This window comes from Mustela erminea, chromosome 10 (assembly GCF_009829155.1).
Source record: "Mustela erminea isolate mMusErm1 chromosome 10, mMusErm1.Pri, whole genome shotgun sequence".
In the NCBI taxonomy this organism is placed as follows: Eukaryota; Metazoa; Chordata; class Mammalia; order Carnivora; family Mustelidae; genus Mustela; species Mustela erminea.
In genome coordinates, this window is record NC_045623.1 from 60,253,705 (window position 1) to 60,278,635 (window position 24,931).

Sequence of the window (24,931 nt, forward strand, 5' to 3'; positions counted from 1 at the left end):
GAGAGTGAGGCCCAAGAAGAAAGCTCAGCATTTGGGCTTACCTTCCCACTAGGGGACTTTGCCATTCTAGAGAGGGGAGCTAAGAGGTGGGCCCAGGCAGAGAGAGACTGGCAATCGGAAGTGTAAGTGAACCAGAAATAGAGAGGCCCAGCAGGGATGAAGACTAGTTTTGAATAGTCTTTAAATTGGATTGAAGTGATTACGGCTTGAAGGCAGAGATAAATGTAAATCCTCTGTGGGGAAGATAATGTCATCCTAGGCCACAGATTAATTCCATAAACAAATGCTCAATTACAATGACTATTATGTAATAAAAGAAAATAAGTAGGCATGTGAGGAGATAAGATGACAGGAATGGAAACTAACAAAACCAATAAGCAACAGAAACAGACCCACAGAGATTCCAGAAATAGGAATTACAAGACATAAACTTTAAAATTACTAAGTTTAACACATGTGTGAAACATGTACCTAAGCGTAAAAATACAGAAAAGTTGAAAGGAGAAAAAAAATTATACATAAGCCCTAACCAAACATAAAATGTTATAGCTACATATTTTATAATGCTTATAAAAATTACTAGACATGAAGACACTTCACCTTGATAAAAGATTTGATTCACAGGAAATGCCTATGTTCCTAATAATAGGCATAAAAATATATAAAGCAAGAATTGACAAAACTTAAAGATGAAATAGACTAACTCATATTAATGGGAAATTCTATATATTATATAAATATATATATAATAGACAACAAATAATGGCAAAATATAAATTTTTTCCAAACACATGCAAAATTCTAGGCCATAAAGAAAATATCAAAAACTTAAAAAAAATTTTTTCTCCATGCAATTAAGCTATAAATCAATAACAAAACGATAAGTAGAAAACTACAAATACCTGGAAATTAATAAACATAGTTTTGTAGTCTCCTAGTTCAAAGAAGAAATGACAATGGGAATTAGAATATAATTTAATCTAAATATTAATGAAAAATATGTATGAAGTCTTGTGGGATTCAGCTAATGCTGAGAGGGAAACCTCTGGTTTCATATGCACATATTAGAAAAGAAGAAAAACTGAAAATCAATGAGCTGATTATCTATTGCAATAATTTAGAGATAAAGCAGAAAAGTAAACTCAAATTAAAGAGAAGGTAGGAAATAATAAAGGCAAGAGCAGAAACAAGTGAAATAAGAAACATACATAGAGTAGAAAGAATGAGCAAATCCAAAAGTTATTTTGGAAAGTTTAATTAAATTGATAAGTCCTTCATGAAGCTGATTGAGGAAAAAAAGGAAATGGAAAACACAAATAATATGTGTCAAAAATGAGAAAGAGACATGTTAACAGACAATACATACTTTGAAAAATTGAGTTAAAGGAGTATGAAGAACTTCATGAAAATACATTTGAGAATTTGGATGAAAGACAAATTCCTAAAAAACGCAACTTACCAAAATGGATAAACGTAGAAAGAGAAAGTATGAATAGTTTGATAATAATTATTAGAGAAATTGAATCCATACTTAAAAACCTTTTTTTACAAAGAAAATCTAGAGTGATGTGGCTTTCCTAGCAAATTCTACCTATCTGTTGAAGAAGGAATATTGCTGATCTTCCAGACTCTTCCATAGAATAGAAAAAGGGGATTATTACTCTATTTGATTTATAAAGTCATTACCTTAATACCAAATACTGAGGACAGGTTAAGAGAAAAAAAATCATATACCAATATCTCTTATGAACATAGCTATAAAACTTCTAATAAAAAGATTAACAAAGAAATTTCAGCAGTAAATGAAAGGATAATAAATCATTACCAATTTGGGTTTATTCCAGGAATTCAAGGTTGATTTGCTATTTGAAACTCAACAAATATACTGCATTCACTGAATAAAAGAGGCAAAATATGTGGTCATCTAAATACATGCAGAAAAAGTGTCTGATAAAATTCAACATCCATTTATGATTCAAGAAAAAAACCTAGTAAGCTAGGAATACAACAGAATTTCCTTAATCAGGAAAAGGGTAGCTACCAAAACCCAACAGCAAACATTATACTTAATGATAAAATATTTAAAGTTTTGTGATTGGGCAGAGAATGCGATGACTACTATCATTAGTCTTCTATTCCATTCAATATTGTACTGATCCTAGCTAGTGTAGCAGGGCAGCAAAAGAAATAAAATGTATAAGGATTAGAAGGGAAGAAATAAACTATTACTTGTATATGATGCCATTAGGTATGTGAAATCCAAAATATGTATGCATTATTAGAATTAACAAATGAGCCTAGCAGATCACAAGATACAAAATCAATATACAAAAACATAGCATTTCTGTATACCAGCTTCAATTGTAAAATGAAATTTAAAAATGTGTTCTTTTTAATAATACTAAAAATTTCAAATATTCAGAAATAAACCTCAAGAAAATAAAAATATTGTGTAAAAGTTGCATCAACAAAAGGAAGGAGATACCATGTATGTAATTGGACAATACACTTTTATAAATATGTTGTTTCTCTCCAAAATGATCTATAGAATGCGTAGATGTCTTCTCATTTAAAATCCCAACAGAATTTTTTTTAAAGATTTTTTAAAATTTATTTGACAGAGAGAGAGAGGGCTCACAAGTAGGCAGAGAAGCAGGCAGAGGGAGAGGGGGAAGTAGGCTCCCTGCTGAGCAGAGAGCCTGATGCGGTGCTCGATCCCAGGACCCTGAGACCATGACCTGAGGTGAAGACAGAGGCCCTAACCCACAGAGCCACCCAGGAGCCCTCCCAACAGAACTTTTTAAATGGAACTTGAAAAGATTATTCTAAATGCACATGTTAATGGAAACGGCCAGGAACAGCCAAGACCCTTGATGAAGAGGAATAGTGGGAGGGTTTGCTCCACGGGATGGGAAGACTGCATTGCCACCTGAATAAAGAGACAAAATAGGGATCCCAGGAACCTGTACATACATGGCCATCTGATTCAAGAGAAAGACAATGCTTCAGAGGAGTCCTTTTCAATACTGGGTCAGTTGGCCATCCTTTCAGAAAGAATGAGATGATTTACCGCATCACAGCAGACTCCAAAGAAAGAAATAAACAAATGAATAAATTCCAGGTAGCCGTGGCTCTAAAAGTGAGAGATAAAACAATGAAATCTCTAGAAAATAATATAGCATACCTTTACAACCTTAAGATGGGGAAATGTTTCTTAGAGTGGACAAAATAAAGCACAGCCTTTAAAGAGAAATGTTGACATAAAAGGTGACGTAAAATTAAGAATTTCTTTTCCTCTGAGTATACCACTGGGAGAGTGGAAAGGAGGACCTCACTAGAAGAAAATGTTTATAACAGAAGGTCTTTATAACTCATAAAGACTGTGTCTAGAATAGATAAAAATAACTCTTATAGGGGTGCCTGGGCGACTGAGTTGGTTAAGCATCAGACTCATGATTTTGGTTCAGTTCATGATCTCAGGGTCCTAAAATCAAGCCCTATGTAAGGCTCTGTGCTCCGTGGGGAGTCTGCTTGGGATTATCTCTCTCTGTCTCTCTCTGTCTCTCCCTCTCCCCCTGATCACTCTCTCTCTAAAATAAATAAATAAAATCTTAAAAAAAACAACAACAACAAAACCCCAAATCCTATAATTTAAAAAAGAAAATGACGAACGTGACACATGGACCTGAACTGGCACTTCACAGAAGAGGATATTAAAAAATTATATGAAAGATGCCCATTAGTCATTAAGAAATAAACATTAAAACTGCAAGAAAATACTGTGCAGATTTTAGAGGGCAGACTACAGAAAATGAACAGACTACAGAACCAGCTGTGGGTGAGGATGTGAGCAGCTGACATTCTCATTCATTGCTGGTGGCAGGGAAATGGATGCAACCACTATGGAAAGCAGTTTGGCATTATCTACTAAGGTGGAACATAAGAATACCTTATGACCTCACGAACAATTACCCTCTAGGCATAGATCCAACAGAAAATTGTGCTCCAGGAAATGTGTATAAGAAAGTTTGTAGCAACATTATTTAAACTAGTTAAAAATTGATAACAATCTAAATGTCTATCATCTGTAGATTGGATAAATAAAATTGTCATATAGTCACACTTTTTAATATAATGGTGAAAAATGAATGAGCTACAGCTGCCTGCAGCAAAGTCGACCAGACTCACGAACATAATATTGATCAAAAGAAGCCAATACAAAAGAATGTATAGTATGTGATTCACTTCGTATAAATACCAAAAAGGGAAAGAAACAAAGCAAAACCAAATTCTGGTGTTAGGGAAACAAATTTGGCGGGGGGGATGTGAAAGAGAGTAAGGAAGTGATATCCTTAAAAATCAGGATAGTGGGGTGCCTGGGCTGCCTTAGGCTCAGGTCATGATCTCAGGGTCCTGGAATCGAGCCCCGCCTCGGGCTCTCTGCCCAGCAGGGAGCCTGCTCCCCCCACCCCCGCCTGCCTCTCTGCCTACTTGTGATCTCTGTCTGTCAAATAAATAAATAAAATCTTAAAAAAAACCCAGGATTTGGTGGGCAGGAGGTGACAAAAGGGAGGAGTCTGTAAGAAACTGATCATGTTCTATTTCTTGACCTAGGTGGTAGTATCACACCCGTTCACTTTGGACAAATTGTTGAACTGTTTATGTATATCTTACATATTTTTGTTTAGTAATATGCTTTAGATATGTGTTTCATTTTAAAGAAAGTTAAAGGATAGAGTCCCATACACACAGTTTACAAGGTGAAGGACCACGTTGAGCATTTAGTCTGTGCCAATAATCTTTAAGAAACCCACACTAAAGACAATATCTATCAGGGATGGTGGATGTATGGTCCTTGTGTCTTCCAATGACCACATGTTCACCTGTGACCAATAGACATCACCAATAGATTGTGTCCCATTTTCCACAGAGCCCAGACAGCCATTCTCAACCAACCTGACTGACCTATCATGGAAGTTCCTATCTATTCTCCATATGGTGTCTATGTATCCTAACTTATTAGATAAAGTAGAATAATCAAACCAGTTTGGGTATGAACCGAGCTTAGTATATCATCCGAAGTATACATTGGCATGTATAAAGACGTTGTGCATGAAACCAACACCAGCTCACAACCCAGGAACCTAAACAGAGGGCTCCAAAGGCATATTTGTCCTTGGATGTGCATCTGGGGTTAATCTAGTGCCTAAATTCACATCCTCACGCTCAGTCCAGTGCTCTATTCTTTTTACGAAAATCCCTCCTAAGGGGCACCTGGCTGGCTCATTTGGTAGAGTATGTGACTCTTGATCTTGGGGTTGTGAGTTCAAGCCCCATGTGTGGGGTAGAGTTTACTTAAAAAATCCCTCCTCTCTGCTGTTTGTACTTGGCTTGTATAGTTCAACGTTTCTATCAGTTTTTTGTATGAGAAATGGATGCTTCATTTAATAAAACCTACAGATGACAGAAAGCTGGGAAGAATAGCTAATACTGCAGATGATAGAATCAAGATTTAACATAATCTGGATAAGCTCCAACATTGGTTGGAAACCACAAGATGAAATGCCAGAGGGATATATGCAAAGTTTTGTATTTAGATTAAAAGCAAAGCAAAGCAAAACAAAACAACAGGGGCACCTGGGTGGCTTAGTTGGTTAAGTGTCTGCCTTTAGCTCAGGTCATGATCCCAAGGTCCTGGGATCAAGCCCATGACAGGTTCCGTGCTCAGTGGACAGTCTGCTTTTCCCTCTCCAGCTCCCCTGTGCTTGTGTTCCCTCTCTCGCTCGCTCTCTATCATAAATAAATAAAATCTTAAAACAAACAAACAAACAATGGCACAAGTTTACAAGCTTAGCTTTCTATCAGCAGACTGAAAAAGTATTCGGGAGTTTTAGTCGATACTTAAAGGAAGTTGTAGACATCAGCAAGAGACCCTCCCTCTGCCACAATCTAAAGACTTAAGCTACAGAATCAACACCTAACGGATGGGATTAAATATATGCAAAAGTATATTCGAGAGGAGACACTGGGAAAATCAATGGAATTTTGTTGTGCCATGGTCTAGAAAGAATCTAGAGTATCTAGAAAGAGAGGGTGTGTGTGACGAGGGGAATTGGTCAATTAGCCTGAAACATAGGAAATGAAGTCGAGGTGCAGACTGACTGGTATCAGAGGATAAGAGCCTTTCACTTCGGTGTAGTCAGTGGGTAAGTACACAGGTCCTGGAGTCAGCCAGCTGCCTGTGCTTAAAACCAAGTTTGCAAAGAACCAACTATGATGATTTGGGCAAGTTACTAATGCTTTGGCAATTCTCCTTTATAGAATGGGGAGGTTTGTGATCCCCACTTCTGGAGTTATGGGTATTAAATGAGATAGTGTGGGATGGACAATACATGTTAGTCACTATTATCATTATCTTTATTATATGTAGATCAATACACTGGCTTTCCACCCCCCCACAGGCTTTTTTAGTTTCTACATCAGTCTTTTGTGGCTACAGATGATTCTTTCCATAAAAATCTACTTCATCTTGGTGAGCTGAGAAAAGAAAAATCAGATTCCTGAGTGGTTAATCCCAGAGCTACAGTCATAGTTATTTTTATTATTTCAATATAATATTCATGGGGCGCCTGGGTGGCTCAGTGGGTTAAGTGTCTGCCTTTGGCTCAGATCATGATCTTGGGATCCTGGGATGGGGAACCACCCCCACCCTGTACACCCTTCCCACCTCTGCATAGGGCTCCCTGTTCAGCAGAGTCTGCTTCTTTCTCTGCCCCTCCTCCCCTGCTCTGTCTCTCAAATACATAAGTAAATAAAATCTTTAAAAAATTAAATAATATTCATATCCTGCAACTATGCTGAACAGACCATAGCAGAATATTTCATAAATTTGTAAAATATCCATCCTCTAAGGGGCCCCTGGGTGGCTTCTCCCACTCCTACTCCCCCTGCTTGTGTTCTCTCTCTTGCTGTGTCTCTCTCTGTCAAATGAATGAATGAATGAATGAATGAATGCCATGGCCTAAGAAGGGTTAAAAAGCTAGCATGCTGAAGGGAGCCTCTCAGCTGTCTTTAATCCTTGGGGGAGTGAAGGCTGAAAGGAAGGCCTCCACATTGGACGAGGCTGGCGCAGGCTGCAGGGAACTTCCGGGTCCTGAATGCACGCATTGCAAGCTCCAGACAGGACAGCCAGGGCAGCACAGCTCTTCGCTCTGTATTTCTGTAAGTTTGGGCATAAGCAAAGAACTTGACCAGCCATGGTGGCTTTAGAGTCCTCATGAAAACCCTGGGAAATGAATGGGATCCAGAACTTGGTCTTTGGCCTCTAAATCCAGTATTTAAAAAAAATATTTTATTTATTTATTGGAGAGAGAGCACAAGCAGGGGGAGCAGCAGGCAGAGGGAGAGGGGGAAGCAGGCTCCCAGCTGAGCAGGAATCCCAATGTGGGGCTCCATCCCAGACCCCCGGGATCATGACCTGAGCCGAAGGGAGATGCTTAACTGACTGAGCCACCGAGGTGCCCCTATTCAGTGTTTTTAAAAAGTGTACTCTGAAGTCACCTGCATCAGAAGTATCCACTTGTGGCGTCTATTACAACTTTAGCTGCCTGACCCACATCTGTAGAGATTCTGATTTGGTAAATGTGCGGTGGGGCCCAGGAAACTGCGTTGGCACAGTCCAGTGTGCTTTCTTCTACTAAACCTTCTAATCTAATTTTAAGAGTTTATTCCTTTGATGGATGTTTATCATTCCAACTATGTACTAGACCTGTTTCAGAGACCGGTGGACACATTAGTGAGTAAAACTCTCGAGGTGCCTTCTAATCGAGACTCTCTCTAGTAGGAGGACACATTTGCCCAATAAGCAAGCCAGTCAAAATCAAGACCCCTGCCAGCCAGTCAACATTGACTAAATAGGGTGCCATTGCCGAGAGTGATCCGTGGCTCTCCTGGATTGGGGCGCCTCTTCCAGAAGGTGAGGTTAAGCTGAGAGATGCACGATGAGACCGCCTGCAGAACGTCAAAGGCAGCGCGTTCCAGCCCAGAGGCTGCCTAGGTCCCTGGCCCCAGGAGGAGAAAGCGCCTGTTGTGGTCGAAGGATTGAAACAAGCTCACGGTGGTCAGAGCGTCCTGATGAGGGGAAAGTCCACTCTGCCAGGTGGACGATTCCCAGATCTCACATAGCTTTCGTTTTATTTTAAGTAGGATGGGGAGCCACTTGAGAGTGTAAGCCAGGGAGGAAATCATCTGATTTTCATTTTAAAAAGGCCCTTCCTGCTGTTGCACAGTCTATAGGTGTGTGACATGTGGCTCTTCAATACAATATCATGACCCCGGGAGAGAACTTGTTTTTAGGGGTTTCTCTGTTAACACCTGTTAACACCAGTGCTTTACAGCTTCTGAAGCATTTTTATATACCTCTTTCTTTTGTTCTCCTGAAAAAACCCTAGGAGACTCATCTTCCTATAATCATGTTGCTGACGGAGAAACTGAGGCTTGTAAAGGATGAGATTCTTCTTAGGCTGCTTGTTTTCTGAGGCAGACGTTTGAAAAGGGGAGATTTTACATAAAGCTCTGGATTCTTTTGGTGCTAAAAAGTGCAGATGTGTCCTCACATCACAGTGATGGTGAGCTGCTGAGGGACGGTCCCCTCAGATGACAGCTGCCCCCTCCCTTCCTGGGAAGCCAGATCTGTTTCAGTCCTTTCCTTCTCTGCTGACCCAGGCTGTGTGTGTCTGAATTCTAGACTCCAGCTCTCCTGTGTCTTCAGCCTGCTCTTGTGGCACCTCTTTAAAAGCCATTTTCGGGCCCCTGGGTGGCTCAGTCAGTTAAGCGGCTGCCTTCAGCCCAGCTCACGAACTCAGAGTCCTGGGATCGAGTCCCGCATCAGGCCTCTTGCTCAGCAGGAAGCCTGCTTCTCCCTCTCCTTCCCACTTGTGCTCTCTCTCTCTCACTTTCTCTCTCTCACAAATAAATAAATAAAATCCTAAGGAAAAAAAAAGCCATTTTCCTCTTCCCCTATCAAATCTGTTTGCAGAGAGTGGGGCGCTGTTGCAACCTTATTATCCCCAGCTGGGACCTGGGCTTATTCTCATGGGGGTTTAGCCCAGCACAACCTGTGTAACATTGAGGTTGTTTGGTGTTTGGTGCTTTAGCTTGGAAATCCATGCCAAAGTTGCCTTTGCTCTCCAACATGGCTACTTGAGATCCCAATAATAGGGAGAAAAATCCACGTTTATTCTGTGCTTCCACAGTACTTTATACTCTAGAAGACTGGGAGACCCCCCAAAATTGTATATAAAAGCTTGTGTTTGTATGAATTTTTCCAGGGAGAGGATTTATAGCTTTATTTAGACTTTCAAAGACATTTTTTCTATAAAAGAAAAAAATGGGTTTATTGGGGGTATCTAGGTAGCTCAGTCTGTTAAGCAACTGATTTTTGATCTTGGCTCAGGTTGCTGTCTCAAGGTTGTGGGATCGAGCCACGTGTTGGGCTCCTTGCTCAGTGGGGAGTTGGCTTCTCATCTCCTCCCTCTGCTCCTCTCCCTGATAAATAAATAAGTCTTTAAAAAATGGGTTTATTAAAACTGAGCTTGTAGAGCATTGGGTGAATGAGATGGTAGGCATGGAGTGCTTAGCTCAGTGTTTGGCATACAGGAGGCGTTAACTAAAGGATAGGATTTAGTATTGTCATTGCTGGTGTTGGATCACTGTTGTTCCCATTATATCTAAATGCCTGCTGTGGACAGAACTGTGTCCATATATTGAAGCTCTGACCCCTTTAGCCCCCAGTGTGATGACTGTGTTTGGAGCTAGGGCTTTTAGGAGGTTGTTAAGTTTAAATGAGGTCATAAGGGTGAGGGCCTTGCTTGATAGGACTGGTGGTCTTATAAGGAGAGGAGGAGAGGCGCCTGGGTGGCTCAGTGGGTTAAGCAACTGCCTTTGGCTCAGCTCATGATCCCAGGGTCCTGGGAGCTCCGTGTTGGGCTCTTTGCTCAGCAGGGAGTCTGCTTCTCCCCTCCCTTTGCCTACTACACTGCCTGCTTGTGCTCTCTCTCTCTCTCTCTGTCTCTCTGTCAGATTCAGGGCATGGAGGAAAGGCCATGGGAGCATGCAGAGAGAAAGTGGCCATCTGCAAGCCAGAAAGGGAACTCTGACCAGACCCCAGCCATATTGGCACCCTGATTTCAGACTTTTTACCTCCAGAACTGTGAGAAAATACGTTTCTATTGTTTAAGCCACCTGGTTTATGGTATTTTGTTGTGACAGCCTGAGCTAAGACAACACCCAGCCCTCTTCTTTCCTGAGCCAGAACCTTCTAGAGCAGGGACAGCAGGAGACCCTAGATACCATCTCTGGGGGTGAGGTCGGTTTGGAATTGGTTTGCTGTTGTAGCATCTAGACTCATTGTGCTTCAAGTGTCCTGCTTGTTCACCAAGATGTAGTTTTTTTGTTTGTTTGTTGTTGTTATTGTTGTTGTTTTTAATGACATAGGCTGACCTAAGCATTCATCTGAACTTCTGGCTGTTTCTCTCATTGAGTGCTCCACTTTCCCAGCTCACTGGAGCTTTACCCTTATCATCAGCCTTCTGAGGAAGCAATGTGATTTAATGATTAAAGATGTGGATTTTAGAGTCCCTCTACCTGATTCTGAATCTTAGTCAGCCTCTCACTATCTGTGCGACCTTGGGCAAGTTACTTAACCCCTCTGGGCTTTGGTTTCCTCATTTGTAAAATGATGTTAATAATAGTGGCTATGTGAAAGGGCCACTGTCAGGCTTACAAATGATTTAATACATGGAAAGTGTTTGGAACAGTGCTTGGCACATATGAAACCCTGTACATGCTAGCTGTTATTATAATTACTTATCTTGGGCTCTCACCCAAGTTGGGTTGGCCCCTCATCAGGTGAAGGGGCCAACTTTTTTTTTTAATTAGAGCAGCTACTTGCTGGAGTCCTACTCCGGCTGGATGTGTCAGGTGCTTGATACTGAATATTGTCTTGCCTAGAACCTCCAGCCACGGTAACCCACTCACTGGATCCGAACCCTTTGTGTACTGACTTGAATGTTGAATTACTCTTCCTTATAATGTAATGCTTGACTTAACTCAGATCAGAGGGTGAAGATGTGACATTAATGTTGATAACTTGAAGCCTTTTCTCTGTTCCTAAATAATGATAATTAAAAAGGGGGCAGTATTTATCGCATCTCTATATAGGGGCTCTTCTGCCAAGGGGCCTTATGCATCATCCTGACTGAGGGGTGAGGGTTGGAACAGAATTCAGTGGTTCCAACTGTGATGGTTAAGGATCAAAATCACTCGAGGAACTTATTATTAACGTGGATTCCTAGGTTCTACAACCAAGGCTTTCATTTTAGTAGGTCTGGGATATGGTCTGGAAAACTGTATATTTTTTAAAGATTTTATTTTTTTATTTGCTTCAGAGAGAGAGAGAGAGAGAGTGCATGCAGATGGGGGAGGGGCAGAGAGAGAGAGGAGAAGCAGATTCACCACTGACCCGGGGTTCCTGGACCCTGGAATCATGACCTGAGCCAAAGGCAGATGCTTAACTGACTGAGCCACCCAGGCACCCAGGAAAATTGTGTTTTTAATAAGCACCTCAGGTAATTCTTATGCAACTGTTTGGCTGACTTGTATTTGAGAGTTACTTGGCCAGATGTTCTCTCAAGGTCTCCTTGAGCCTTTGGCATGTGAACTTTCAGAATGAATGTAAGGACTGGGGAAGATAAGGTGATAACTTAGAACCAGGTCCTACTTCTTTAAAAGAATTTCCCAAGTCAACACAACCAGGGTGTGACCACAACCAGGCATGCTTCTGCCAGGTTTTGTCTAGATTTTAATCTAAACAGGGAGCTAGACAGTGATCATGTGAGAAAATGGAATCTCACACTAAGTTCTCGTAGCTTAATTTACAAATAGCCATTCTCCAAAGGCTTTTAGCCAGGCATTTTGGGAAGAGTTTCTGGAATGGCGGTCCCATTTAATGTACTATAAATTACCTTCCGGGCAAAATAGATCGCTGACGGCTGTAACAACATTTATTTGCAGGAATATCAGTGGTGGCTAAGATCTTCTCTGTACTAACTAGAATTTTGAAGTCGTGCGCGTAAGAAGCATCCTTTTAGGGAAGACTTAAATCTTAGAAATGACCGCCTAGGAGACGAAATGCCGTTCTCATGTATTCAGTGAAGACAGTTGAGGATTTGTTGAGAAAGCTAGCTGGTGTCGGGGAGGCCGCAGGCATCGTGCACGAAAAGCCGTCTCCCCTTTGACGAGCGTTTAATTTGGCCTTGTAAAGTGTCTGAAGTGCAGGCATTTAATTTGTTTGACAGAAGCAAGCCCAAAGCACGTCCTGTAATTCCCTGCCACAGGGTTTCACGAGTCTTACCACATGGCAGGCGTAGTCTGAGAGTCTGTATTAAATCAGCTTCAAGTCAAAACACTAGTATGACAAAGGTCTGTTTTAATTAAAAGACACAAACCTCTCTCTTCGGAGCCAGGTGGAGGGCCATAAAAGAGCGTACCGTCCACCGTCCTGTCCTACGGAACACTTGGCTCTTGCCCGGAAGACCAAGATGCTCTGGGGCAGGCAGGTAGGAAACTGTCAGGGGGTCCTGCAATGTCTGGTGTGGCTAGCCATGTGTCACGGTTTCTTTCCTCCAACGATGCTGGCTTGCTGCCACCATATCAATTATCTCCAGCTGAGACAGTAATGATCTAGGATACCACTTTTTTAATATTACATCTTAACAAACCAGAATTAGGAAACTCTACCCAATTCACACACTTTGACATCCCCATGCATTAATATCCACCTGCTCATAAATCAACCATAAATCAAGCTTTTCCGCCTCGAGCGTGTGAAGTGACCGTATTTTAACAATATATGAAATATTCCCCTCATCTGAGTATTCTGCTGCTCCCTGTCCTCTGCAAGCTTGGCTATTTTTCCTACGAGGAGAGAAGAGCTCTGAATTCTTAGAGAAGCGTAAGAGACAGCAAAGTCGGCTAGCTCTAACGTGAAATGCATGTATGCTTTCGGTTTGGGGGATTATATACTGTGACTTCCCATTTTCTCATGACAGGGCCTAGTCTTCCCTTTCCATCTCCTCTTCTGCCAATTCCCCCCTTATTCTGCTTTCAATGTTCCAGACAGCCTTCTTGAGTTTCTTCAAAATCTATTCTCCCGCTCAGGACCTTTGAAAGAGGGATCTCGGGACGCCTGGGTGGCTCAGTGGGTTGAAACCTCTTCCTTCGGCTCAAGTCATGATCCCAGGGTCCTGGGATCGAGCCCCGCATCAGGCTCTCTGCTCAGCAGGGAGCCTGCTTCCTCCTCTTTCTCTCTGCCTGCCTCTCTGCCTACTTGTGATATCTCTCTCTGTCAAATAAATAAATAAAATCTAAAAAAAAAAAAAAGAAAGAGGGATCTCTCTACTGAGCTACTCGCCTTTACACTGGTCTCTATACCCCGGGCCCCTTCCCCTATTTCCTTCATTCACTCATTCATTCAACAAGTATTTACTGAGTATCCGTAAGTGCCAAACACTTGAGCTAATGAAACTAATTAAAGAACCCCATAGACCTTACATTCTAGTTTAGAGAGGGTTACTCAGACCAAAATAGACATAATGAATGAGTATATTGTATGTTAGAAGATGATAATTGATATGGAATAGTAGAAAGTATGGAAAGTGCTTGCAATTTTATATAGGTTGGGAGAGAACTCCTTACTGATATGGTGAAATTTAAATTTATCTTCAATTATTCTTATAATTTAGCTCAAACTTACTTCTTTAGGGATGCCTTCCAGACCAGATCAATCAGTGAGATTTCGAATGTGTAACTAGGTCATGCTCTGTTATGCGCTCCCATAATTCCCGAAAGCTCTTAGCGCCACTTGTCATTACATAGTCATGTGATTATTTCCTAAGGAATGTCCTGTCCTCTATATTGTAAGCTCCATGAAGGCAAGGATGAGATCCTTTCTGATTACTTCTCTACCTTGATAGGTAGCACAATACAATTTTGTTAAAATGAATACAAAACTCTGCACAGTATGGATAAAAATGCATATACAATGATATGAGAATCAACTGTGATAGTGAATAATGAATGGATGATATGTGCAATAATGAACAAGTCCTTTTTTGCAAACTGCAAAGTTCTGGAAACATACAGGCATCGCTATTTCTGTGAATGAAAGACCCTTGTGTATCAGTGTGATTCTGTGTTCATTGATATTGTAGGATCTGGGATTCCCTTTACAGAGGCAGTATGAGTGAGTGGATAGGAGTGTGGGAGATGAAACCAGATTGCCTGTGTTGATTCTTAGCTCTGCCGCTTACCTTGTGACCCATTGTGTCTCTACTTCCTCATCAATGAAATGGGATGACCATGGTACCAACCTTTCAGGGATGTTGCAAGATTAAAAGAATTAATATCTCTAAGGTGCTTAGAAGAAGGCCTGGCATATGGGAAATAATAAACATTATTATGATTATGGTTGTTATTCGTATCTGCTTTCAACTGCAATTCAGGGTTTTATCTATTGGCCAAAATCTTCCTTGGTTTCGTCTTAGAGATAAGCTAGTAATTCCTAGTTCAGTGATGTTTTCTTTAACATAAGTCAGAGAAAAAGGATGACCATCAGACCACATCCTGTAGGTTTTAACATGTGTTTGGGTTAACCAATGACTTGTTTTATTTTCTTGCTCCTTTTCCAATGGTCTTGGCAGATGGAAGTGAAACTAGAGCCATTGATGGCGGAGAAAACCGGGTCCAAATCTGACTCTGTCACTTACTGGGGGAAAGACCACTGGCAAGATATTAAATGTTTTGAGGTTCACACCCTCATTTATGAAATGGGGCTCATAATTGTTCCCTTGTGGGGTTGGTGTGAGGACTGAGTGAGATAATGTCGATGAAAGGCCAGCTCAGAAAGCAGTCCCACAAATTCACTTCTATCTCCTTTTCCCTTTGCTCAGGAACAAATGTACATTTTAGGTTCTTTGTTTGTTTGTTGTTTAAGTAAGCTCTCCACCAGAAGTGGGGCCTGAACTGACAACTTGAGATCAAGAGTCACGTGCTCTACTCGCTGAGCCAGCCAGGCGCCTACAACTGTACATTTTAAAAGGAACCTTCTGGAGACAACAACAACACTGTGGTCTGTGATGAAGGCTCTGACAAGCGTTCTAAATCAGGAAGCCAAAGTCAACACATGTGGAACTCGCTACCCATGAGTGTAAAATGATTCACATCACTGGCAGAGAACATCAGTGCAGTAAGCGCAGTGTCCGTGTGTTATCACATAATGAGGAGGAAATAGTTATTTAAAAAGGATTATTTTTTAAATGTCAAAAATGTATCAATTTATGTAGAACTAACCATCTAACTAGAAACACCATGCCGAAGGTACTTTGGTGGGTTGCGGAGAATTTTACAAAACAACTTATTATTGATTAGCAAAAACGAGTTAAGAATATTTGTGCTGTAACAGTCATAGGAATGAAGGAGACTTATTCTGAATGTTCAAAGTTATTGCTTGATGACCATAATCATATATGACTCCAGGTTTTGTGTGTGTGTGCGCGCATGCGCGCATCAGTGCGTGTGGTTGTGACAAAAATGAAAATAAGTCCAAAATGTTCCCTTCTCATGCTCAAAGATTTTAGATTTTCTTTGTTTCTCTCCTGGGTGTTTTTTGCTGATTTTCAGTTGCAAAATACGATTTTCAGTAGGGTCACAGTTAAACTCTTCAAATTACGTTCCACTCCAAAAGACCTCGTTTAGCTTCCAAATCTTCTTTTTCCCCAGGTTTGGGATTTCTGATCAACAGATGTTTATTGAGGCACCATTGTGTCAGTGGCAGGTTCCCAGAATGACTTTTCCAATGCCCCTGGTGTTGCAGATGTTGGATAAATTGGAAATCTATGAATCTGAAGTTAAAGCAGAGTTAAAATTATGTGTGAACATGCACTGAACGCTTAGAAGGCAACATGCTGTTCACCACTGGCAGCAGCAGAATTGGGGGATTTATTTCTACTTATTGGCTTAAAATGTGAAATCTAGATGTGAGGAGGCCTAGCATTCCTGTCCTTAGGGAATTGTCATGCCAAAGCTACTCATTCTAATTCTTCAGACATTCTTGCTTGCTCGGTGAATGTTCAAGTTCACCGCCATTCCAGTCCATGCCTTTGATAGCCCTTCATGTCGATAAAATAAAATTTGGCATTCCAGGCTCTTCACAGTATGGATTCTGCTTACCTTTCAGGCTCTATTTCTTTCAGCTCTTCTGCTAGCTCAATGGTGTAGATGAAACCAACTTTTTGCTCTTCTTCGTTCACTGAGTACCTAGTCTTGGCCAGCTACTGTTTTATTAATTTAAAGGAATATTTTATCTTCTCAATTTTCCGGGGAGGTTGTCATTGTTATCCCTGCTACAGATGAAGATACTGAGGCTCAGAGACATCAAATGATTTGTTCAGATTCATGGACAATCATGTGGATGAGTTGTTGTTTGCTCCCAGATCTCTAATTTCTAAAACCACAAGGGGAAGAGCTCTTTGCATCACACTATAATGCTTTCCTCCTCAAAATGCCTAACACTGGCTCTGCACCCTTCTCCCACGTGATGGTAGGATAATGGTCTCCCAGTGACGTCCATGTCACAATCCCTGCGACCTGTAAATGTGTTGCCTTCCATGGCAAACAGGGATTCAGGTTGGCCATCAGCTTACTTGAAGATAGGGAGATGACTCTGGATTAACCAGGTAGATCCAATGTAATCATGAAGGTCCTTAAAAGTAGAAGTGGGGGGTTGTTGTGGGGAGCTGAGAAGACTCAGAGGAGGAGAGCTGAGGATGGGAGGACAGTCAGAGATGAGCAGTGTCGTTGACTTGGAAGATGGACAGGTGGCCAAGAGTGGAAGGCTAGAAGTAGCCTCTAGACACAGGAAGTACAAGGAATGGACTCTCATCTAAAGCCTCTCTTCTAGGGGTCACAGGTCTGCAAACACCTTGATTTTTAACCAGGGGATACCCAGGTTGGACTTCTAACCTCAGAATGGTAAGACAATAAATTTATGTGATTTTAATCCACCCTAGCTTTGGTACTCTCTTACAGCAGTGGCAGGGAACAAATCCACTCTAAGCAGTATTCCTTTTCTGTATACTTCAGCTGCTACATGTCATGCCCAAGGTTGAAATCCACCATCCCCTCCAACCCTCCTTACTATCAAAGCCTGCTCTTGGGGAAGATGAGAAGGTGACCCTGATGAACTGTACTGTCCCAGACAGAACTGATAAAAACTGTCTAAACCAAGCTCCTCAGCTCAAGAGAGGTGGAATGACTTGTCCAAGGTCACACAGGTAGCAGTGTTAGGGCAAGAGCTCCTATCTACAACTCCTGATTTCCACTTCAAACAGCTTACAAAGGAAACTTAATTTAAAAGCGTCAGCACTTTTCTAGGGATCAGTGCTCTGAGATTTGTTATTAATCATCTGTGTCAGAATTTCCAGATCTAGCAAACAGATTGGATCCTTGCAAATCACACTAAATATGTCTATGAAAAAGCCTATGTCTATGGGAATTAACCAACCCACCACCATCCTGTTCATTCATTCATTCAGCCAGTAGGATATATTTGCCAGGTACTGAGTGAAGTCCTGAGAATTGAAAATGAGTAAAACACAGCCCCTACTATTAGGAACTCATGGTTTAGTGGGACTGGGAGAAGGACAGGGATGGCGAGAATGGTTAAAGAGAAACTACAAAGTCTTGTGATAAGTGATATGATAAAGTGAAGAAGAAGAGACACTGGGCAGCCTAAAAAAGGGGGTCTTCACTCCGGTTTAAGGCTTCTGGAGAAAGTAGTGTTTTGGCCTTGGTTGGCCTGAAAGGAATTGACTTACAGAGAAGCAGAGAGCATTTCATTGTGGAAGGACAGTAGAACTGGACTGGTCAGGTTAGATAAATAAACCATAGAGGCTTCTTATTCTCTACCAAAGTCCCAAAGTCAGCTCAAAAAGTCATTTGATAGTTCATTGGATTTCAGAATGGTTCAGTCCAGCCTTGGATGGTCAATGTGTAGGAGTGGAAGGCACTATTAGCCAGGGGCATGAATTTCAACTCTACTCCTTCCCACTGTGTCGACATAGGGTGTCCCTTTGTGCCTCAGTTTTCTTGTCTCTGAAATGGGAAAGCAAATTCTTTCTTTGCATGGTGGATGTGAAGACTAGAGGCAATGCATGAGACAGCATTTGACATGGAGTGTTATGTAAAGGGCAACTGTCAAAGTCAGGCTTAAGGATAGGGCTCAGTTACTCTCCCCTCAGTCTTTGTCCAATTTTTTGGTAAGCATTGTGTTGCTCCATACTTCTTTCCAGTCTGTGGGTAATTCTCACTGCTGGTCCAGAGAAGGTTGGGGAAGGAGATGCTAGCATGGTCTGGCTTCAGCGAGGAGTATGAAGTCTCCCCACCATCCTGTAGGCATTTCCCTTCCAGCTGCTGGGGTCCTTGTTCTGACGTGTAAGACCAGCTGTACCTATCACACTCAGAAGGCCTTTCCTTCCTGGTGACCGGCTCCTCCTCCACCTCCAACACACCATGCTTTAGCTGCTGTTCACCTGCCCTGGTGGATGGATCTACTTGGGCGGTTATAATGCCGGGAATGCCCTTAGCCTACCTCATTTGTCTGACACATTCCTATCACCTTTAAAACTCAGTTCACACGTCATTCTGCGAAACCTTCCCTGACTTCCCTTCCATGAATCAGCTCTGTCCTCCTCTGGGTTATCATGGTGTCTGGTACAAATCTCTTAACTCATTGTGCACATTACACTAAATCAACTGTTCATCTGCCTCTCCCTTCAGACCGGATGTTCCTAGAGAACAGGTGTGTATATTCATCTCTTCATTTCTAGCACATAATAGGGACTCAACAAATGTTTGTCAAATGACTGATTGACTAAATGAATGAAAGGCAGAAAGATTTTCAGAATTTTCCAGAAGCTGATGCTTATGAAGAGGTGGATTGGGAGTCCTATAAGAATTACACTATCACATTCTGTAATGGATTGGTGCTAGCTGGGGAATGACAGTATGTCCAAAAGGTAATGAATTAAAACCTTGCTTTGGCATGTTCCCTTTTAGAAATGAGAGCAGTATTTCAAGTGACTTAAAACATAAGGCTTTAGTAAACGTGTAAGAAAATATATGCAATTAGACTCAATCAATAATGTTGTCCCTGACTAATGTCTATATTTAAGGTAGTTTAATTAAATTATGAAAAAGACCTTTCTGATTTAATAGTCAGTCTGGTTTATCATGTATGTACACAAGCTGTTTATAGGGTTTTCTTTCAAGATTTTCAGACTCTCAACCAACACAGGTATAGAGAAGTAGCAACACACTACTTAAGATGGGAGAGGCTGGTAGATGATTTCAAGTAAAGCAGGGAAGCCAAAACAATTCATCTAGGTAGGCCAACAGAAGCAGAAATTCTGCAAAATGCTTTTTCTCTTCTCATTCATTCATTCATCCATTCAGAAAACATTAATTCAGCACCACCATATGCCAGGGACTGCACTAGGTGCTGGCAATTCACTGGAGTAGAAAAGACAAACATCAAACACAAATATATATATGCATTATGTTTATGTCCTCCCCACACCCAAGCTCAGAATACCTTATGTTTTTTTATATTTTATTTATATAAATGCAACATCCTTGCAATAAGCGAGAAGTAAGGAATAATATAAAAAATGTACCTAGACAGTGTGCTGGGTACTGGAGACACAAAAGTACCTTCAAATGGCTTCTGGCTTAAAAAAAAAAAATTTTTTTTTTAAGATTTTATTCATTTATTTGTCAGAGAGAGAGAGGCAGGAAGGGGGAGAGAGCACAAGCAGGGGGAGTTGCAGGCAGAGGGAGAAGTAGGCTCCCTGTTGAGCAGAGAGCCCAGCATGGGGCTGGATTCCAGGACCCTGGGATCAGGACCCCGGTGGCTGAAGTCAGCGCCCAACCCACTCAGTGCTTCAGGTACCCCAGGAGAGAAAGTCTTAAGCTGACTTCATGCTGAGTGCAGAACCCAATGAGGGGCTCCATCTCATGACCCTAAGATCACAATCTGAGCCAAAACCAAGAATCAGCTCCTTAACTGACTGAGACACCCAGGCGCCCCAGAGCTTCTGGCTTTAGTGGGAGAAACAAACACAGGAACAATAAAACTAATAATGCAGAATGAAAAGTATAGCGATAGAGGTAAGCATATAGTTGCTACCAGAAGAATGGGGAGCAGCAGCACTTCCTTCCTCTCTCCCATCCCAAAGGCACAAAGGCTGGGCAGGGGAACTGTGGGGAATCAAATTATATCACTAACAAATTTTCTTAAATCAAATTATATCACTAACAAATTTTCTTAAGGAGAGCCAGCTTTGAATGGAATCTGCATCTCTGCCTTCCTTTTGTCCTGGGCAAGCAGAGGAAGGGTGCGGCCAGCAGGCAGGGCCATCCTCCTGGGGGATGGGAGAGAAGTAAAAACTTTTGCAAGGAGGAGCTCCTGGACAGGGTGGAGGAGCTGCCCAGAGCCCATGGTCCTGAAAGCCGCCCTGGGGGACTAAACCCTATGAGAACTTCTAGAGCCCTCCTACCCTGACTCCCTCACACATGGTTGGTCCCCCGGGCAGAAGGGGCTGATGTCCAAGGCAGCCGCTGAACCAGTATCAGCCAAGGGGCACTCAGCTAAAACTTCACATTTGAAATTATTTAATTTCACCAATTTTATTTAAAACACTCTCAATCCTTCGGAAATAAAGGGCTCCTTAAATAAAATAAGCACTGAGATTCTAGCAGTATCCTTTTGATCTGGGGCTGTCACCAATAGCCAGAGTTTGCAACTAGTAGTCACAGGATGGATTTAGACCGCAGACACATTTGCTGTCCGAGCACATTTTTAACTTTTAGAATACAAATGCCTCTGTAGTGGGGCTGACTTTCTCTGTTGTGCGTAGAGGCAAACATTCCCTGATGGCTTCTCCTGTGCTGTATGTCTGCCTGGTCCCAGAGGGCGGCTGAGGTGGCCCTCTCTCAGCGAGGCTGACCCCTTCTTCTTGCAGACAAGGAAGCTAAAGCTCAGAGGAAAAAGTGCCCAGAATACATCAGAGGTAGGACTAGAATCCAGGGTCCCAGGCCTCACTAGGCTCTTGCTATGCGAGGAGCTGCCTCTCAGAGAAGCACTTTGGGAATGGAGTGTGCCTAGGCTGTAGGAAGCTGCCTTACCGAACTGCCCTTTGCAAGGGAAGAATCCTTGTTAATACCACCCATAAACACGGGTGGGGGGGGGTTTGGGGAGGGTTTAAGGGGAAGGCTTGAGGAGACTTAATGTCAAGGTCTCTACAATTTAAGCATCTGCTTGTCCTTGCACCCCGAGATAAGTGACGGGCTACTCTGGATGGGGTGGGTGCATACCGTGTCCCCCTTTAGGGTGCCCGTGCAGGTGAGAGATAGCAGGGTAGCCCGGGAATGAGACTCAGGGTAGGGCTTGGCGGGAACGCAGCACTAGGAAAACCCTCTGAACCAGGGTCACTTTCCAATGCCTCTTCGCAGACTCAGATGTGGATGGGTGGGGAAGATTATGCATTAGGGCTTATCTCTCCCTCTCAGCTGGGTTTCTGTTATTCCCAGGCGTGGAGGGGGCTGGCAAAGGCTCTGACCTATTCACTTGGCAGGTTGGATCTGCATGTGTGCGTCTTTCCCACTCTCGAGGAACACGCCTGAGGACGGCTGAGGGTGGGGGAGGTGGGCTGAATTTGATCAGAAGCCAGATGGGAAAAAGAAATCAAATCTACCAATCGAAATATGCATTTACAAAATACAGAATGACTGGCTAGCTTTAACTGTTCATGTAAGCCAGGCCAACATGTTTAGGAAGAATGGGCTTCCCGGAGGAAGGCTGATAAACAGCATTTTCTCCAGTGCCAAAGCATGCCATTGCCCAGGGAATTTTTAATTCAGCTGACACACCGTTCTCTCAATTGATCCATTCACAGCCACCACCCATGGGTGGTGGTGGTGGGGGGCATCGCTGACTGGGCTTTAAAAGGTTGCAAGTCCTTAAAACGGGGTGCAAAACTCTAGAGATTTCCCTCCTCCATGGGCACCCTGGAAGGTGACAGGGAGTCAGCCAATCTGCTGTCACTTTTCTCGGAGGGTTGAGGCAGACTGTCACCTACTTTGCAGAGACCTTGTAAGCCTCTGCTGAATGGATCTTTCCCTTCGCCCTACTACCTGGATTCAGGGACATCTGGAGGGGATCCTCGAAGCCCCGTAAAAAGGTTGGGTGTCTGAGTCCACGACAGATGGCTTCTGAGGCAGCCACTTTTGTACGGGCCCTGGGCCATGGAGTCTGGGGACATGGATTCTACTCCAGCAACATCTTGCTTTCTCTACAGCGAGGTTTCAGAGTTCCCCTTAGCAGAGGAACACAGGACCTTGTTCTAGACTAGGAAAGAAATGATGACTCTTAAGCAAAGAAAGGAAGACTTCCATATACACAGTTGTCTTGTGGAACTGGGCAGTGTTTACCACATGGTTGGTACCTGGCAAAAAATTCTTTTTTTTTTTTTCAAATATTAACTTTTTTTTTGTTTTTAAGATTTTATTTATTTATTAGAGAGAGAGACAGAGTGAGAGAGCGTGAGAGGGGAGAAGGTCACAGGGAGAAGCAGACTCCTTATGGAGCTGGGAGCCCGATGCGGGACTCAATCCCAGGTCTCTGGGATTATGACCTGAACCGAAGGCAGTTGCTTAGCCAACTGAGCCACCCAGGTGCCCCGCAAGGAATTCTTAATTCTGAAATAAATTGAGAGTGCTAGCTAGAGTGTGATATTATTACATGGGATGATAGGAAAAATAAGGTGTCTGCCTCACCCACCAACAGCTTACAATTTCATGGGGGAAAATATGCAAATGAGAATTTCCAGGCATGGAAGAGAAGAGGTGGAGATCACCCTCTGTTGAGTGGGAGAGCCTAAGCAGAGGTATGGAGACAGACAACTTCTACTGATGCTGCCCCACAGCAGGGGACCTCTGTTTGACTTACTTGGAAAGAACCAGCACAAATCTTGCCCTTCAGTTTCCCGTTTCCCCGCAGAACTCTGCTGGGTCAGTTCGTAGGTGGCATGTCTCCTAGACCTAGGCTCGGGCCCATTTGCTCGGCCACCTGACCGACTCCTGATGATGGCGTTCACTTTGAAAAAAAGTTTTTCAGATGCCTTTTAGAGCTCATTTTTGAAAGATGGTCCACCTGGTGCCTGCTCCTCGGCGCTGGATGGGGGCCAGAGGGTGACAGCAGCATGAACTCACTGTGGATAACAAGTCCTCTGTTATGACTGGGAGCGTTTGCAATGCTATAAATAACTCTATCAATATTGTGATAATGGCACTTTAAAGAGGTCTATTTTACAAGTGCTGAATGTAAGAGAGACCACAGCTGCGCTCATTAATTCTGAAGTATGCCTCCCTCTATGTACGACTTGCAGGTGTAACAATAGTCGTGTTGACTCAGTGGCAGTCTAGATAATGTTTAGATTAAGAAAAAGGTTAGAGTAACGTTGTTAGTTTTTCCATTGTGTTTGGCATAATGAAAACAAATTATACTAGCTTAATTGGAAGTGGGAAAAAAAAGGGCAAAACATAACTTTGGTACAGATTTCAGATGTTCACGGATAACTCCTCCCCCCTCTCCCCCAAGAGCAAGTATCATAATTGACAGCAGTAGATCTTTTGATAATTAATTGCAGTAAATTATCACTTGGCACAAAGAAGGCATAATTGTAATTAATTTGCAACCTTCCCAGCGTAACACTGAATTAGAAATGGCACTGCCGTCATTTTTCGAACAGAGGAAATCGAGGGTAAGAACAGGGTACCCTCTCTCTTTGATGTGCGTTCAGAGTTTTGAGGCGAGCCCCAGTTGTAATTTTTCTGGTGTGATTGTGACATCTCTGTGACTCTCTTGGGTTAGGGGTGTTTAATTTAGATTGTGACTGTTGGCTCTGGGCTATGATAGTTAGCAAGAGGGGTCCCCTGATGAGTTCTGCCAGGGCTTCCCACCACTTCAGTCTCCACTTCCTCACTTAACCTCTGCTTCTTCCTGTATCCATCCCATTCGCCAGGGTCCTTGCTGAAAGATCTAATTGATTCAGATAATAGGCATTGTTTCAGTGCAAAATATTGCGTTTGTAATTGAATGAATTAAGAAAGACTGGCCCTCCAAGTGTTTCCCTCTTTCTCCAGCGCATCTGACTTTTCAGGGGTCATGCAAGATCATTATTAAGAATCTTTGTCACAGTGCAATTTTATAGTGATTGCCGCAGATCAAGTTTCCATCTAATTGCTCAACAATTAATTAGAAACAGAAATGAGGAATTAAAAACTACTTGCACTGGGTTCTAGAGGACTGTTTCTATTTCATCAGAGTGCCTGGGAGAACAAATCATTACGCTGTGAAAGCGTCCATCTGGGATAGAATTAAAGTCAAGTGGATGCATTCGGCCAAAGGGTGGCCCCCAGATTACTGCCGTGGCATGCCACACTGGTGACCAAGGCTTTCAAGGGGTCACGGAACTTTTCTTCTCTTGCTACAGTTGTCTGCATGAGAGAATGAGGAGAATCATACTTTTGACAATAAGGGCAAGAATTCTCTCTGCCTAGTGGTCGGTCATAAAAAGAAGAAAGTTAAAGATCATAGCCCTATTCCAAGCAGACCCATATAACAAAAATAAGCTTTATTAAATTATTGCGGACACTCTTCAAAGTTCTTCTGAGCCCCTGTGTTATAAATGCTGAAATAAAGTGAATTTATAGCCGGAGCCCTTCACCACCGCTGCCCTGCCCATGAACTCAGATT